This window comes from Podarcis raffonei, chromosome 4 (genome assembly GCF_027172205.1).
Source record: "Podarcis raffonei isolate rPodRaf1 chromosome 4, rPodRaf1.pri, whole genome shotgun sequence".
Lineage (NCBI taxonomy): Eukaryota > Metazoa > Chordata > Lepidosauria > Squamata > Lacertidae > Podarcis > Podarcis raffonei.
Window position 1 is genome coordinate 2,842,716 of NC_070605.1, and position 17,895 is coordinate 2,860,610.

Below are 17,895 nucleotides of genomic sequence, written 5' to 3' on the forward strand. Positions count from 1 at the left end.
AAGGGGCAGAGGAACCAGAGACCAAATTGCAAACATGCACTGGATTATGGAGAAAGCTAGAGAGTTCCAGAAAGACATCTACTTCTGCTTTATTGACTATGCAAAAGCCTTTGACTGTGTCGACCACGGCAAACTATGGCAAGTTCTTAAAGAAATGGGAGTGCCTGATCACCTCATCTGTCTCCTGAGAAATCTCTATGTGGGACTTCCAGGTCAGCGCCATCGATTAATGGTGGATTCCCTCTGAGTCTTGGAGGGACCAGCTCCGTGGGATCGGGTCTTGCCGCTGCGGCAAAGCGGGGACCCTTTAAAAATCACAGGCGGGGGAAGCCTGTGAACGTGGGGACTCGGCGGGCACCATTTGAGCCCCCCCCCAATCGGCGAAGGGACCCTTTTAAGGGCTCCGGAGTGGGACGGGGTGAGTGGCGCGGTGCTGAGAGTCGACTGCTTCTTCCGCGGAGTGAAGCCACATAGCCATGATCGGAGAGCGCTGGCTTTTTCCTGGGACAATTGGATTCTAAAGTAACTACTCGTGAGTAGGATTAAATTGGATTTAAAAGGAGTAAGAACAAGCTAATTTGATACCGAAGCGGGAAGGTATAAACAGGAAGTCTGCCTTCCCTTCTTGTAAATAGATCAAAGCAAAGAGACTGTAAAGCGGAAACTTGGAAAGACGTTTGAAAAAGACTTAAATCCTAACATCAGGAAAGCGGTCTCCCCTCCAGATTGCAGGAGTGGAGGGGGGAAAGTTTGAGGTTTATTTACCTGCAAAAACAAGAGGAAAAGGAAGCTAAAATCCGCTGCCTAAAACCTGGGAACGGACTGCCCCAGACAAGGAAAGCCGCTCAGTGGAAAGCTTATCGGTAAGCAGAGGATTTTTGACCTAGCTCTGCAAAAAGAGATACAGTGTTTCTGGACTTCTCCTGGCTTTAAAGTAACTTTTTAAGTGGACTGAAACTGTTGTTTTTTAAGTGAATTGGGGGACTTATAAGGATTATATTTGTATTTTAAAAGTTGCAAGTTCTGGCTGTTACTGTGTCCCCCTAGAGGAGGCTTGACATTGTTACAATAACAACTGGATTGGAAAATGCCTTTTCAAAAGAAACCCTCAAACCGTGGGATTGACCTTGGATTCCCATGAGAGTGTTATGGCAGATGGAAGAGGAAAGTTAGAGCTGGCGCAGGAAAAGACTACCAGGTCTGGCAGACACTATCGGACAGACATTGCGCAGCAGCGAAGGGCTTCAACATCTGGAGCATCTGGAATACCAGGGGCTGCCCCTCCACAGGTCAAACCAAAAGTTATGTCATCCGAAGACATTTTGGCACATGCACTTGGAAAAATTAATGAATCCTTGGAAAATTTAGCCAAGCAGGTAGCTGAGACAAATAAACAAGTAGCTGAAGCATCAGTTAAAATTGACCTGAATACTACAAGCATTAATAATTTGGGACAGAAGGTCACTACCAATACACAATCCATTGAAAAATTACTCCAGGAATCTGCTTTGACCAGAAAGATAGCTGAAGAAGCAAAAGACATTGCAACTGCTACTCAAGAGAAGATACCACCAGTATACAAGCAATTGGAGGACCACAGTTTGACACTGTCCATGATTGAATTGAAAGAGAAACAAAAGAATTTAAGAATCAGGGCTGTACCAGAACGTGAGAAAGACAATCTGGCTGACTTTCTTACACAGGAATTTACAGATTTTTGGCAACAGGACTTGGGGAAGGAAGAATTCAAGATAGTGAGTGCATTTAGACTTGGAAGAGGACAAAGGAGGAACAAGGTGAGGGACTGTTTGATTACTTTCCGAACAAAAGAGGAGAGAGATAAAATTTTGAATCTGCATTATCAAAGGACTCTGGAAATTGACGACTCAAGAGTGGAGATATTTAAGGATATTCCAAAACATCTTTTGGACTTAAGGCTTAACTATGGTGACCTAGTTGCCCTGCTGAGAAGAAATAGAATTCTCTTTAGGTGGGAATTTCCCCAAGGACTATCCTTTAAATATAAAGGAAGAAAGATAAAAATAAGATCGGTTAACGACAAAGACAGGTTCTTGAAAGACCACGAAGAAGATCTACAGAAAGAAGCGGAATCCAGAGAAGAGCCAAGAGCACTGGAAAAAGGAATACTAGATATAGCAAACCTATCCTTTGGATTACACGGCCCAGAGAAAGAGACACCACCGACAGAACAAGAACAGACACTCGGAGCAGTTGGAGGTAAAGTGAAGTAACCCCACCATGGCTCTGCAACTTTTAAGTTGGAATTGTAATGGCCTTAACTCCCCTCGGAAGAGAAAAAGTGTTTTTCACCTACTAAAAAAGGAACAATTAGACTTGATTTGTCTACAAGAAATGCATGTAATAAGGTTACACAGGAAACTACTTATTAACAAGAGACTGGGACAGGAGTTTATTTCATCTGATAAAGTCAAAAAAAGAGGAGTTGTGATATATGCAAAGGAGAGACTATTACCAAAACTAATCTTTAAAGATGAACAAGGAAGATTCCTGGCAATTGAAATTCAAGTTCAAGGAGAGAAATTTCTGATTGTAGGAATTTATGCACCGAATGAGGGGAAATCTGAATTCTTTAAAAAGTTGCATGAGATCTTATTGGACTATTTAGATTATAACCTGATTTTGATGGGGGACATGAATGGAGTAGTATCTACAAACATGGACAAGGCACAAAGGCAGGTAGTCACCAAGGATGGTAGACTACCAAAAACCTTTTTTGAGATGACAGACAATATGGACTTAGTGGACATTTGGAGAACAAAGAATCCCTTGGGAAGAGAGGGAACCTTCTTTTCTGAAGCCAAGATGACATGGACTAGAATTGACAAAATATGGGTAACTAGAGGAATGGCACCAAAGATAAAGAAAGTGGAAATCTGCCCAAAAACTTGCTCCAACCATAACGCTCTAAGGATGGAGATGAAGCAAATATCAACTGGCTCCTTCAGATGGAGGATGAATGACACCTTATTTGGAGATGAAGACGTGTATAAAAAGGCCCAAAAAACTTTGAGAGACTATTTTGAAATAAATATGAACACCAATGTAGAAAAAAGAGTAATCTGGGACGCAAGCAAAGCTGTTATGAGAGGGTTTCTGATACAACAGAATGCAATAAAGAAGAGAAGTCAAAATGAGAAAAAAGATAAAATTTTGGAGAAAATAAAAGAAAGTGAGAAGAAATTGAGGGCAAAACCAAAGTCGCAGGAGATTTTGAGAGAAATAAAATTATATCAAGTACAATATATGGAAATGATGAATCAGGAAATAGAATGGAAAATTAAACAAATGAGACAAAAGACATTTGAATCAGCCAACAAATGTGGGAAACTGCTGGCTTGGCAAATGAAAAAAAGACAAAAACTAAATACTATTACAAATTTAGAAGTGGAAGGAAAGAACATACATAACCCAATTGAGATTAGAAATTGTTTCCAGAAGTACTTTAAACAATTATATTCACAAGGGCCTCAGAAAGAAATGGACATAGACCGATTTTTGAAAACAAATGGATTACAGAAAATCTCCCAAGAAAGCAAATTAATGTTGAACTATAAAATATCTGAACAGGAAGTAGAAGGTGCCATTCAAAATATGCAATTGGGCAAATCTCCAGGACCGGATGGGCTGACTTCTAGATATTATAGATCTTTGAAAGAGTGGCTATTACAACCTTTGAAGGAAGTCTGCAATGAAATTTTGGAAGGGAAAAGGGCACCAGAGTCGTGGAAAGAGGCGTATATTACACTTATACCGAAAACAGAGACTGAAAAGACTCAGCTTAAGAACTACCGCCCTATATCGTTACTTAATGTGGATTACAAAATTTTTGCTGACATTCTGGCCAAGAGATTGAAAAAAGTATTGATGGAAGAGATTCATAAAGATCAAGCGGGCTTTCTCCCGGGAAGACACTTGTCTGATAATTTGAGGAATATAATTGATATATTGGAAAAACTAGAAGTGAATATAAACACTAAAGCAGTTCTGATATTTGTGGATGCGGAGAAAGCTTTTGACAACATCTCTTGGAGTTTTATGAAGAAGAACCTACAGGGGATGGGGGTAGGCCAAGGTTTTGAAAATGGTATAGGTGCAATATATTCTGAACAAAAGGCAAAATTAATTGTAAACAATGTGGTGATGGAAGAATTTAAGATAGAAAAAGGGACATGACAGGGGTGCCCAATCTCTCCATTGCTTTTTATATCGGTCCTGGAGGTTCTGCTGAACATGATTAGAAGGGACCGGTTGGTTAAAGGCATACAGGTCGGAGCCAAACAGTACAAATTGAGAGCATTTGCAGATGATTTAGTATTGACGTTACAGGAGCCAGAATCTAGTACCAAAAGGGTTTTAGAACTAATTCAAGAATTTGGTCAAGTGGCAGGATTTAAACTGAGCAAGTCAAAAACTAAGGTTTTAGAGAAAAATTTAACACCGATCGAAAGAGAGAGGTTTCAGAATGAGACAGGTCTAACTGTGGTTAAGAAAGTGAAATATTTGGGGATTAATATGACAGCAAAAAATGGGAACTTATTTAAAGATAATTATGAAAAATGTTGGACGGAAGTGAAAATTTTTTTAGAAATTTGGTCAAACTTGAAGCTTTCCTTGTTGGGTCGAATTGCAGCTATAAAGATGAATGTTTTGCCTAGAATGTTGTTTTTGTTTCAAACACTGCAGATTGTGGACAAAATGGATTGTTTCAAGAAGTGGCAGAAAGATATTTCTAGATTTGTCTGGCAGGGCAAGAAGCCCAGAATAAAATTTAAGATATTAACTGATGCAAAGGAAAGAGGCGGATTTGCCCTGCCAGACTTTAAACTTTACTATGAATCAGCAGCATTCTGCTGGCTGAAAGATTGGCTGCTTCTTGAGAACACAGACATTTTGGATCTAGAAGGTTTCAATAATGTTTTTGGGTGGCATGTATATTTGTGGTATGACAAGGTTAAAGCACATAAAGCATTTAAGAACCATATTGTCAGGAAAGCTTTGTTCAACGTTTGGATAAGATATAAGGATTTATTGGAAAATAAAACCCCAAGGTGGGTGTCACCAATGGAAGCAAAGGCCCAGAAGAAGCTCAATATGGAGGCCAAATGGCCGAAATATTGGGAAATCTTGGAACAAGAGGGAGACAGATTAAAACTGCAGAGCTTTGAGAAACTAAAAAACAAAGTGCGAGATTGGCTTCATTATTATCAGATAATGGAGGCATATAATTTGGATAAGAAAATTGGCTTCCAGGAGGAAAAATCAAAATTAGAAACAGAACTGTTAGAACCCAAAACTAAGATTTTGTCAAAGATGTATAACTTGCTGTTGAAATGGAATACTCAGGATGAAACAGTGAAATCTGCTATGATTAAATGGGCACAAGATGTTGGACATAACATTATGTTTGCTGACTGGGAACAGTTGTGGACCACAGGTATGAAATTCACGGCATGCAATGCCTTAAGAGAGAATATTATGAAAATGATATACAGGTGGTACATGACACCAGTCAAGCTCGCAAAAATATATCATTTGCCCGATAATAAATGTTGGAAATGCAAAGAAACTGAAGGTACATTCTTTCACCTTTGGTGGACGTGCCCAAGAATTAAGGCTTTCTGGGAAATGATCTATAATGAAATGAAAAAGGTATTTAAATGTACCTTCCTGAAGAAACCAGAGGCCTTTCTTCTGGGCATTGTTGGCCAATTGGTGCCAAAGAAGGACAGAACTTTTTTTATGTACGCTACAACAGCAGCAAGAATACTTATTGCAAAGTATTGGAAGACACAAGATCTACCCACTTTGGAAGAATGGCAGATGAAGGCGATGGACTATATGGGATTGGCAGAAATGACTGGCAGAATCCGAGACCAGGGAGAAGAGTCGGTGGAAGAAGATTGGAAGAAATTTAAAGACTATCTACAGAAATATTGTAAAATCAATGAATGTTAGAATGATGTTGGATTGAAATTAAGTGGTTTCCAGCTGTAATGCTTTAAGAGAATATGAAAAAAGGATTATAAATAGGTAAGAACTAACAATTTGTAGTGGAATACAAAAAAGGGAGGTATGAGGAGGAAACAAGTTAAAGGAAAATAAGCAATTGAAAATCTATGTGTTCTTAAATTTTCTTTATTCTGTATTTTGTTATTTATCTGTTTTTTCTTCTTTTTTATTTTATTGTAATATTTTTAAAAAGTCTTAATAAATATCTTATAAAAAAAAGAGAAATCTCTATGTGGGACAAGAAGCTACAGTTAGAACTGGATATGGAACAACTGATTGGTTCAAAATTGGGAAAGGTGTACGACAAGGCTGTATATTGTCTCCCTGCTTATTTAACTTATATGCAGAATTCATCATGCGAAAAGCTGGGCTGGATGAATCCCTAGCCGGAATTAAGATTGCCGGAAGAAATATCAACAACCTCAGATATGCAGATGACACAACATTAATGGCAGAAAGTAGTAACAGAGGGACGCGGGTGGCGCCGTGGGCAAAGCCTCAGCGCCTAGGGCTTGCCGATCGAAAGGTCAGCGGTTCGAATCCCCGTGGCGGGGTGTGCTCCCGCTGCTCGGTCCCAGCACCTGCCAACCTAGCAGTTCGAAAGCACCCCCGGGTGCAAGTAGATAAATAGGGACCGCTTTCTAGCGGGAAGGTAAACGGCGTTTCCGTGTGCGACTCTGGCTCGCCAGAGCAGCGATGTCACGCTGGCCACGTGACCCGGAAGTGTCTCCGGACAGCGCTGGCCCCCGGCCTCTTGAGTGAGATGGGCGCACAACCCCAGAGTCTGGCAAGACTGGCCCGTACGGGCAGGGGTACCTTTACCTTTACCTTTAATGACAGAGATAGCTGTAGAAATTTCTTTTTACGAATCGTTATGCACAAACAGCAAAGCATATAGGGTCTTATTTAAATGATCATATTGTTCCAGGCTTAAAGAAGCGGCAATAGCATGAAATCGGTATCCATTTTCAAAATTGTTTTAGGAACCTTGTGCTTCTTGTTTCTCACACACACAGAAGCTTTGAGAACCCTCTTGATTTCACTGGAATAGGAAAGCTCTTTCCACATCAGATCAATACTTTCTGTACTAAGAAATGCAAACTGACAAGTCTGACTCTATAGATATTCCCCTGGCTCTATAGATATTCTCCTCAAAGAGGAACAGAGCCAGTTCTCCCTCCATCCAACCCTCTCTCCCATCTCAAATCCAGCCCTCTCCAACTCTCTCCCTTTTATTTTTCTGCCCAAAGTCCTGGCTCCATCCCCTTCCCTCTGTCAAGATAGCCAATCAGAGAGGCTCTGGCCCTCTGGTGGAATTCTCAGGCACTGCATCCCCAGACTCTGCTGTCCATCAAACCCCCGTCTTATATTGGTGCATCTGGTTCTTCCTGCCTAAGTGCAAAGCTTTACTTTTCTCCCTACTGAAATTCACTTTGTGAGCTTGGGCCCGGTTCTCCAACCCGTTAAGGTCATTTTGAATCCCAATTCTGTCTTTTGTGGCATTTGCTGCTTCTCCCAGTTTGGTTCACCATAAATTTCATCAGCATCCCCTGAATTCCCCCACCCATTTTTTTTTATGAAGAAGTTGAGCAACAACGGGCCCAGGACAAAAGCCTGTGGCACCTCACTTGTCACTTCATCCCAGGATGACGAAGAACCATTACTGAAATCTTCGGATGAAGGGCAAAACATAACTTTTATAAATAATAAAAAGGATATCAACAAGTTGAAACATGTACAGAGGATGGCAACCAAGAATCTATTGATTGATTGATTGATTGATTGATTGATTGAATTTGTAAACCACCCTATTCCCACAGGTCTCAGAGAGTTCACAACATAAAATCACACTATAAAAACACAAAATACACAATAAAACTATAAACAATGGAAGATAGAGCAAACCTTTTCTTCTTCCTGTTCCAGAGGGTAGGACATCAACCAATGACTTCAAGCTAAAAGAACGGAGATTTCTGACTAAACATGAGGAAGAACTTTTGACAGCAAAAGCTGTTAGTGGAATGGACTCCCTTGAAAGGTGCTGGGATCTCCATCCTTTGAGGTTTTATGAAGTTGGATGGTCCCCTGTCATGGATGCTTTAGTTGCGATGCCTGCTTCACAGGGGGTGGACTAGATTACACCAGAGGTCACATCCAACTCCACAATTCTACGATCCTGATTCTATGATTCTCCTCACTATGAGTTTTTTGATGAAAAGTGAGATTGGATCTCTGACAGAAGCTCTTTCCACATTCCACGCACTGATAGGGTTTCTCCCCGTATGAATTCTTTGATGGGAAGTGAGATCGGAGCTCTTCCTGAAGCTCTTTCCACATTCCACGCACTGATAGGGTTTCTCCCCGTATGAATTCTTTGATGGGAAGTGAGATCGGAGCTCTTCCTGAAGCTCTTTCCACATTCCACGCACTGATAGGGCTTCTCCCCTGTATGAATTCTTTGATGGGAAGTGAGATTGGAGCTCTTACTGAAGCTCTTTCCACATTCAAAGCACTGATAGGGTTTCTCCCCTGTATGAATTCTCTGATGGGAAGTGAGATTGGAGCTGGTACTGAAGCTCTTTCCACATTCCACGCACAGATAGGGTTTCTCCCCTGTATGAAATATTTGATGGGAAGTGAGACGGCTGTTCTGACTAAAGCTCTTTCCACATTCCAAGCACTGAAAGGGTTTCTCCCCTGTATGAATTCTTTGATGGGACGTGAGAGAGGAGCTATCTTTGAAGCTCTTTCCACATTCCACACACTGATAGGGTTTCTGCCCTGTATGAATTCTTCTATGGGAAGTGAGATTGGAGCTGGTACTGAAGCTCTTTCCACATTCCACGCACTGATAGGGTTTCTCCCCTGTATGAATTCTCTGATGGGAAGTGAGATTGGAGCTGGTACTGAAGCTCTTTCCACATTCCACACACTGATAGGGTTTCTTCCCTATATGAATTCTTTGATGGGAAGTCAGATGGGCTCTCTTTCCGAAGCTCTTTCCACATTCCAAGCACTGATAGGGTTTCTCCCCTGTATGAATTCTCTGATGGGAAGTGAGAGAGGAGCTATTTGTGAAGCTCCTTCCACATTCCATGCACTGATATGGTTTCTCCCCTGTATGAATTCTTTGATGGGAAGTGAGATAGCAGCTCTCCCTGAAGCTCTTTCCACATTCAAAGCACTGATATGGTTTCTCCCCTGTATGAATTCTCTGATGGGAAGTGAGATTGGAGCTCTTCCTAAAGCTCTTTCCACATTCCATACACTGATAGGGTTTCTCTCCTGTATGAATTCTCTGATGGGAAGTGAGAGAGGAGCTTTCAGTGAAGCTCTTTCCACATTCCGCACACTGATATGGTTTCTCCCCTGTATGAATTCTTTGATGGGAAGTGAGAAAGGCGTTTGTTCTGAAACTCTTTCCACATTCCGCACACTGATAGGGTTTCTCCCCTGTATGAATTCTTTGATGGGAAGTGAGAAAGGCGTTTGTTCTGAAACTCTTTCCACATTCCACACACTGATAGGGTTTCTCCCCTGTATGAATTCTCTGATGGGAAGTGAGATTGAAGCTGGTACTGAAGCTCCTTCCACATTCAAAGCAGTGATAGGGTTTCTCCCCTGCATGAATTCTTTGATGGGAAGTGAGAGTGCTTTTGTTACGGAAGCTCTTTCCACACTCTTGACACTCAAATGGTTTCTCTCCACTGTGAATCCTCTGATGTACTAGGAAATCTCTGTTCACAGTAAAGCTCTTTCCACATTCCACGCACTGATAGGGTTTCTCCCCTGTATGAATTCTTTGATGGGAAGTGAAACTATTTCTGTAACGGAAGCTCTTTCCACATTCCACGCACTGATAGGGTTTCTCCCCTGTATGAATTCTTTGATGGGAAGTGAGACTATTTCTGTAACGGAAGCTCTTTCCACATTCAAAGCACTGATATGGTTTATCCCCTGTATGAATTCTCTGATGGGAAGTGAGGGAGTAGCTTTCAGTGAATCTCTTTCCACATTCCACGCACTGATAGGGTTTCTCTCCTGTATGAATTCTTTGATGGGAAGTGAGATTGTGGCTGTGAGTGAAGCTCTTTCCACATTCCACGCACTGATAGGGTTTCTCCCCTGTATGAATTCTTTGATGAAAAGTGAGACTATTTCTGTAATGGAAGCTCTTTCCACATTCAAAGCACTGATAGGGTTTCTCCCCTGTATGAATTCTCTGATGGCGAGTGAGACTGCGGCTGTGACTGAAGCTCTTTCCACATTCCACACACTGATAGGGTTTCTCCCCTGTATGAATTCTCTGATGGCGAGTGAGACTGCGGCTGTGACTGAAGCTCTTTCCACATTCCACACACTGATAGGGTTTCTCCCCTGTATGAATTCTTTGATGAAAAGTGAGACTATTTCTGTAACAGAAGCTCTTTCCACATTCCATGCACCGATAGGGTTTCTTTTCAATGGTAATTCTTTGTTGGAAAGTGGAATGGGCGCTCTGACTGCAGCTCTCTCCACACTCCAAATTTTTACCTTGCTTCTCTCTGGGGATTTTGTCTTGATCACCCTTTTTCTTGATTTCCAATTCTTCACAATCTGCAATGGAAACAGAAAGGGATTAGAGACTTGGGAACCAATGCAGGCCCCAGTTATTGAAAGATGCTAATTGAATTTGTGCTAGAGGAAGAAGTACCGTATTTTTCACCCTATAGGACGCACTTTTTCCCCTCCAAAAATGAAGGCGAAATGTGTGTGCGTCCTATGGGACGAATGCAGGCTTCAGGAAGCTATCCGCAAGCCTTCAGAGCCCGTGGGAGTTCCTGCGGGCTCCGAATGCTTGCGGATAGCAGCCTGTTCTGGGGGCTGGGGTTGCAAATAATTCCCCCCCTTTATTCCCCCCCCAAAAAAAACTAGGTGTGCCCTATGGGCCAGTGCGCCCTACAGGGCGAAAAATACAGTAAATGGACTAGGGTGTGTGTTCATTACCATTGTTGTTTGCCATTAACCGACATAATTACTATTAGATTTTGATTGATTATTAATGTGGCTTTGTTTGATATAAGTTGTTCATTTTAAAGTTATTGTACTTTTTATACTGGATCAGAACATTATTATTGTTTCATGTTTTTCTGTGTTGGAGGCTAAACTAAAAATGTGGCAACTGTGTGTTAGGATATTTCCGTTCCACCTTAAAAGGGAGCAGGATGTTTGTGTCACAGCCTGCGTATTTCCTGTCTCACAGGATGTTTCTGTTGTCTGTTCCTTTCGTTTCCTTCTGGTTGTCTGAGCAGACCGGAGCAGACGGTCATCTCTTCCTTTGTTCTGACCAACGCTGAATAAACTGTAAATATGCTCTCCTGCTGTGCATCTTTTGCTGTGTGAATTCTGCTGATAGAGTGTGCACAAGTCCAAGAATGTGGCTATCTTTTCTTGAGGCTTCGTGCCGCTGATTGCTGATATTGCCTGACTACGGGAGGTCGATGGATCGTCCGGCACCGAGCTTGGGGGCTCAGATGGACTTTATCTCCCTGGCAGTATCCCAACAACAGGTTATGGGCCCAGATTCACAGCACTTACAGGAGAGTAAATCAGCGACAGACTGCTGAGGTATGAGTTGGAAAAGCAAAAGCAGAGGCTTTTCTGAATGCCGCGGAAAAAGTCTTTGAAGTCCGGCTGGTCTAATTGGCCTGGGAGCCGAGCCAGAGGCATCATGATTAATGGGCTGCCGAGATAAGACGTCTTTGAAGGCATAAAGGCTCAAGCAAAAAGCTGGAATGTAGATTTTCCAAGCTTCTGAGGCCACTGAGTGCCCAAAGTTAAATCGGCACAATTATCAGACCTGGGCTAAATGGTGTGAGAGTTTGCTGCGTCAGTTTGGAGTCTGGCATACTGTGTCTGAAGCCACTCCAGTTCCTCGGACAGAGAAATGGGAGGCCCAGAATTCGACGGCCATAGACGTAATAGTCTTATCCGTCTCTCTGGAGGATATAAAAACGCTTGCTGGAAATCTCACGGCATGTGACATGTGGGATGCTTTGAAAAAAGCCCATCTGCCAATCATCCCAGCCCAGAGTTTGAATGCATCGGAGGTCCTGGCTGTTTCCCAGAATGCGAGTGAATGCAGGGATGCTGAGGGCACCGGTTGCAAGCTGCAGGGGGAGCAGACTGTAATGTCATCCCAGGCAGCATTCCAGCCTCCGGGGGAGCCAAGGAGTCGGCAGCTGAGAGCTCTGTTTCTCGTGAGAACCAAGGTCAAAGCCTTTGCAGAGGCCGGAAGGCCAGATGTAAACAGAGCAAGAAGCCTGCAGATGGCCAGGAGCGGTGGGGGGGGGAAGTTGCAAAAGCCCACGCAAGTGGAAAACAAGGTTTTGTTTGCTGGCACAGCTTCACCAAAGGCTAAAGGCAAGCTGCAAAAGCCCACGCCGGTGGGAAACAAGGCCAAGGCCAGGTTTGTTGTGGATTCAGGGTGCACCCGCCATCTTGCGAAGGACCGTCATCTGTTTATCTCCTTCAAGCCTCAAGATGGTGAGATCCACCTGGCTGATGGAAGGACTTTGCAAGCTGCAGGAGTTGGAACTGTGAAACTTGCAAGTCTGCATACTACCATCAGAGATGTACTTTTTGTTCCAGGAGCTGCGGACAATTTGCTTAGTGTCCCACAGCTGACTGGGCGTGGTTTTGAGGTTTCCTTCAAGAGGACAGTCTGTGTCATCAGGAAAGGCAAAGAGGACATTTTGCATGCAAAGTTTCAGGATGGCCTATTCTGTATAACTTACGATGACAGTGCTGTTGCTATGTCTAATGCTGATACTTCTTGTGTTGCACAAACTAACAAGGTTCTTCATGCAGGATGCATTCATGATGCACATCGAAGATTTGCTCACCTGTCTTGGCAAGTGCTAGCCAAGATGCCTGGGTTGGTTGAAGGTTTGAACATCAAACCCTGTAAATTTCACATGAAATGTGTATCTTGTGCAGAGAACAAGGTGAAGGTTGCTCCAAAAGGCAAGGAGTCTAGCAGGCAGGCTTCCAAACCCTACCAGCTAGTTCACGCAGACCTGGTAGGTCCTCTTGCGCCCTCTTTGGGAGGAGCAAGGTACTTCATGGTTCTAATTGATTCTTTTTCCAGGTACATTCATGTGTTTATTCTTGAGCAGAAATCGCAAGCGTTTCCTAAGTTCAAGGCATTCTGTGCTTGGTTGGAGAATGCTCACGGTAAACGTATCGGCTGTCTGTTTACTGATCAAGGCGGGGAGTTCACTTCTCAGCAGTTTGAAGCTTTCCTGACTGAGAAGGGAATCCAGCATGACTTGTCAACGCCTAGATTGCCATGGATGAATGGGCTTGCGGAGAGAGCAAATCAAACGTTGCTGCAAGGACCAAAAACCTTGTTGCATGATGCCAACCTCCCTGAGAAGTTTTGGGGGGAGGCTCTCTCGAATTTTGTTTACACTTTTAATCGCAGACTGCCATCAGCTATTGGTTGCACTCCCTACGAGAAGATGTTTGGTAAGAAACCTAATGTCAAGCACATGAGAATCTTTGGTTCTGACATGTGGGTACACACCCCACAAAGCAACAAGCTTGGGAAGCGTGGGGCACATGGTTTGTTCATGGGGTACGAAAAAGGTGCATAAAGGGTATGGATGACTAACTCTAAATCCATAAAGTTCACAAGGAGCGTTGAGTACAATCCTAAGTGGGGGGGAAATGTGGGAATTTTCCAGAGTTACCCAGAGGAAGATGAAGGTGATGTGAAGAAAGCAGATCATGCTGAGAAAGCTGAGGAAACTGAGGATGATGATGATGATCAGAGTTCGGATTCCAGTTCAGTGGGCGGCGCTGCTGCTGGTGTCAGTGACAGTGATGACACAGCAGACTACAAGAGCGCAAAGCCCTCAGTCAGACCGTCTGATGCGTCTGACGATGAACTGGAAGAACCACTGTTCACCATTGGTCACTTTTCTCCTAAGAAGGAGGAGATGAGTCCAGAAGACTTGCGTCTGGTTCGCAGGTCTGAAAGGGTGACCAAAGGCAAACCTCCGAAGAGATTTGCTGATGAGTTTGCTAAGACAGCAACTGCTGTTCTTAGTAGCTCAGAGAAGGTGTGGGAACCTTCAAGCTTCAAAGAGGTTCAGGAGTTAACCTCTAAAGACGCTGAGCCTTGGCTAAATGCCATGAAGGCTGAAGTTGATTCCTTGAACAGGAACCAAACTTGGGAGTTGGTACCGGTAGTCCCAGGTATGAAACTGGTTGGCAGCAAATGGGTCTTCAAGGCCAAGACAGACCAGAATGGCAAGGTTGTCAGGCACAAAGCCAGATTGGTTGCCAGAGGTTTTTCACAGGTATCAGGACAGGATTACCACGAGACCTACTCACCCACAGTCAAATATGAGAGCATTTGGCTGATGCTCAAGATCGCTGCAGAGGAGAAACTGCATGTTTCCCATCATGACATAAATACAGCTTTTTTGTACGGGATTTTGGGGGAGGAGCTGTATATGCTTCCACCTGACGGGACGCAGATACAGAAGGGAATGGTCTGTAAACTGCGGAAATCCTTATATGGTCTCAAGCAGAGTGCCAGGTGTTGGAACACAAAACTCACTGAGACGTTGCTTTCTCTAGGTTTTCACCAGGGCAAAGCTGATCCGTGTGTGTTTGTCAAGGAGGAGGGGCAAAACAAACTGTATTGTTTATGTTTTGTTGATGATCTTCTGATGTTTTGGAAGAATCAGGCTTTTTACCAAAGCACCCTAGCTCAATTGAAGGAGCACTTTGACATGAAGGATCTTGGTGAGGTATCCAACTATCTTTCTCTGCAGGTGGAGAGGGACCAAGCAGGTAATTTTCTGGTACACCAGACACAGAAAATTGCTGATGTATTAACCAGGTTGAATTTGGTTGATGCAAACCCAGCAGACACACCGATGGTGACAAGTTACCAGGTAGATAGTACTGCTGAAGCGTTTTCTGACACAACGCTGTACAGATGCATTCTAGGCAAGTTGAATTTCATTGCTAGATGTTCAAGACCTGACATTGCTGTAAGCACTAACCTGCTTAGCAGACACGCTAACAATCCTACTGTTCAGGATTGGAAAGCTCTAAAGCACATAGCCCGGTATTTGAAAGGGACTTTGCACTACAGGCTGAGGTTCACCAGTCAGAAGACTGGAGGTCTTGAAATCTTTGCAGATGCAAGTTTTGGAAGTGACACCACGGATGGTACAAGCACTTCTGGAGTGTGCTACATGTACAACCACTGCCTGTTTGACTGGTTGTGCAAAAAGCAGACAACAGTTAGCCTAAGTTCCTGTGAAGCAGAACTCAATGCTCTGTCATTTTCACTCATGGATTGTGAATGGTTGAGGCAACTGTTTAAGGACATCGGGGTTTCTGTAAAATGTCCTATACAAGTGTATCAAGACAATAGATCTTGTTTGGCTTTGCTGAACTCAGAGAGTTGCAAGCAAAGAACCAAGTACTTGCAGATTATGCTACATCGTGCAAGAGAGTGTATTCAGAAAGGACTCATTCAGGTGTACTACATGCCAGGAAATGAAATTCCTGCTGATGTCTTGTCTAAGGTTGTTAACAGAGAACAACTTAAGGTTTACGTACAAAGGTTGCAATTGGGTTGAACCACAGGTACTACAGGTTACACGGAAAGGGGGAGGATGTTAGGATATTTCCGTTCCACCTTAAAAGGGAGCAGGATGTTTGTGTCACAGCCTGCGTATTTCCTGTCTCACAGGATGTTTCTGTTGTCTGTTCCTTTCGTTTCCTTCTGGTTGTCTGAGCAGACCGGAGCAGACGGTCATCTCTTCCTTTGTTCTGACCAACGCTGAATAAACTGTAAATATGCTCTCCTGCTGTGCATCTTTTGCTGTGTGAATTCTGCTGATAGAGTGTGCACAAGTCCAAGAATGTGGCTATCTTTTCTTGAGGCTTCGTCCCACTGATTGCTGATATTGCCTGACTACGGGAGGTCGATGGATCGTCCGGCACCGAGCTTGGGGGCTCAGATGGACTTTATCTCCCTGGCAGTATCCCAACACTGTGTCCCTGAAGGACATTTTGGACTCACAGCTGTCCATGGAGGCACAGGTCAATTTTGTATCCAGGGCACCTGCCTACCAGCTCCATCTGGTACGCCAGCTGAGACCCTACCTGCCCAAGGACTTTCTCACCAGAGTGGTGCATGCTCTGGTTATCTCCCGCTTGGACTACTGCAATGCACTCTACGTGGGGCTACCTTTGAAGGTGACCCGGAAACTACAACTAATCCAAAATGCGGCAGCTAGACTGATGACTGGGAGGGGCCATCGAGACCACATAACACCAGACCTACATTAGCTCCCAGTATGTTTTCGAGTAGAATTCAAAGTGTTTGTGCTGACCTTTAAGGCCCTAAACCATGAGTAGGCAAACTAAGGCCTGGGTCCAATCACCTACTAAATTCGGCCCGCGGATAGGAATCAGTGTGTTTTGATATGAGTAGAATGTGTCCTTTTATTTAAAATTCAACTCTGGGTTATTTGTGGGGCATAGGAATTCGTCCCCCCCTTCAAAATATAGTCCGGCCCCCAACAAGGTTTGAAGGACAGTGGACTGGCCCCTTGCTGAAAAAGTTTGCTGACCCCTGCCCTAAACGGTCTTGCCCAGTATACAAAAAAAAAAAAATCTCCACCCCCATCATTCAGTCCTGACACTGAGATCCAGCTCCGAGTGCCTTCTGGCGGTTCTCTGCCTGCAAGAAGTGAGGCTGCAGGGAACCAGACAAAGGGCCTTCTCAGTGGTGGCACCTGCCCTGTGGAACACACTTCCGTCAGATGTCAAGGAAATAAACATCTATCAGACTTTTAGAAGACATCTGAAGCCAGCCCTGTTTAGGGAATTGTTAAAGTTTGATGTTTTGTCGTGCTTGTAATATTCTGTTGGGAGCCGCCCAGAGTGGCTGGGGAAACCCAGCCAGATGGACAAGGTATAAACAAATTATTATTATTATTATTATTATTATTATTATTATTATTATTATTATCTGAGATTCGAAAAGCCTGCCTCTTCTCTGGGATGGATTTTGTTTGGCCCAGTCATGGCTTCCCCTCTATCCACAATGTCAGTTGTCTCTTTGGGTCAACCCAAGATGGATAGGAGCAAAAACAAAAACAGAAAACCTGACAGAAGCTACTTATCTTTCCTAACAACTCTGAAGCTGACATTTAAGATGCCTGGGCAGTTCAGACCAGGCCAATAGTGGTAGAAGGAGGCAGAACTGGAGGAAGATTGTTCACAGAAAAGACTGTAATTTGCTATTTTTTGTGGGGGTGTTAGGTTCCCAGGTGTTGTAGGGGGCGCTGCTGAGCTCTGTGAAAATATATGAGGTTCGTCACATAGAGGTATTTTTTGAATTTCCAGGCTGATATGACGATCCCACAGGGAGCCTTACCAAGAGAGGCCACGATCCCACGATCCTCCTCCATGACGTCCTTATGCAGAGCTCTCTGGTCAGGATCCAGCAACACCCACTCCTCGTCCGTGAAACGAACAGCGACATCTTCAAAGCACACTGGACCCTAAAAGAAAAAGGGAGATGTCCTCCTGTGAGACAGCAGAAATATGATCTGCTACACAATGCTCTGTTGATTCCTTCCTGTAAATTGCGGTGTTGTTTCAATAGGATTGATTTGCTGCACATTTTAAATATGGCTGCTTATTTTATTCTGCATTTTAATTATGGGTGTTCATCTTTGTCCAAATAGGTGTTACTCCGCCTTGTGTTTTTCAAGTCATTCTGCCTTCGCAAGCGTTCCAGTTTGCCTGATGGAAGGATCCACATTC

The 17,895-nt window shown here is 43.5% G+C and overlaps 2 pseudogenes; one reads left to right on the plus strand and one right to left on the minus strand.

Annotated features, from left to right (window-relative positions):
- LOC128412277 (zinc finger protein 420-like) overlaps positions 1 to 17,895 on the plus strand; it is a 309,743-nt pseudogene that overhangs the window by 155,689 nt on the left and 136,159 nt on the right.
- Positions 7,797 to 17,895, minus strand: part of LOC128412188 (zinc finger protein 850-like) — a 322,162-nt pseudogene continuing 312,063 nt past the window's right edge.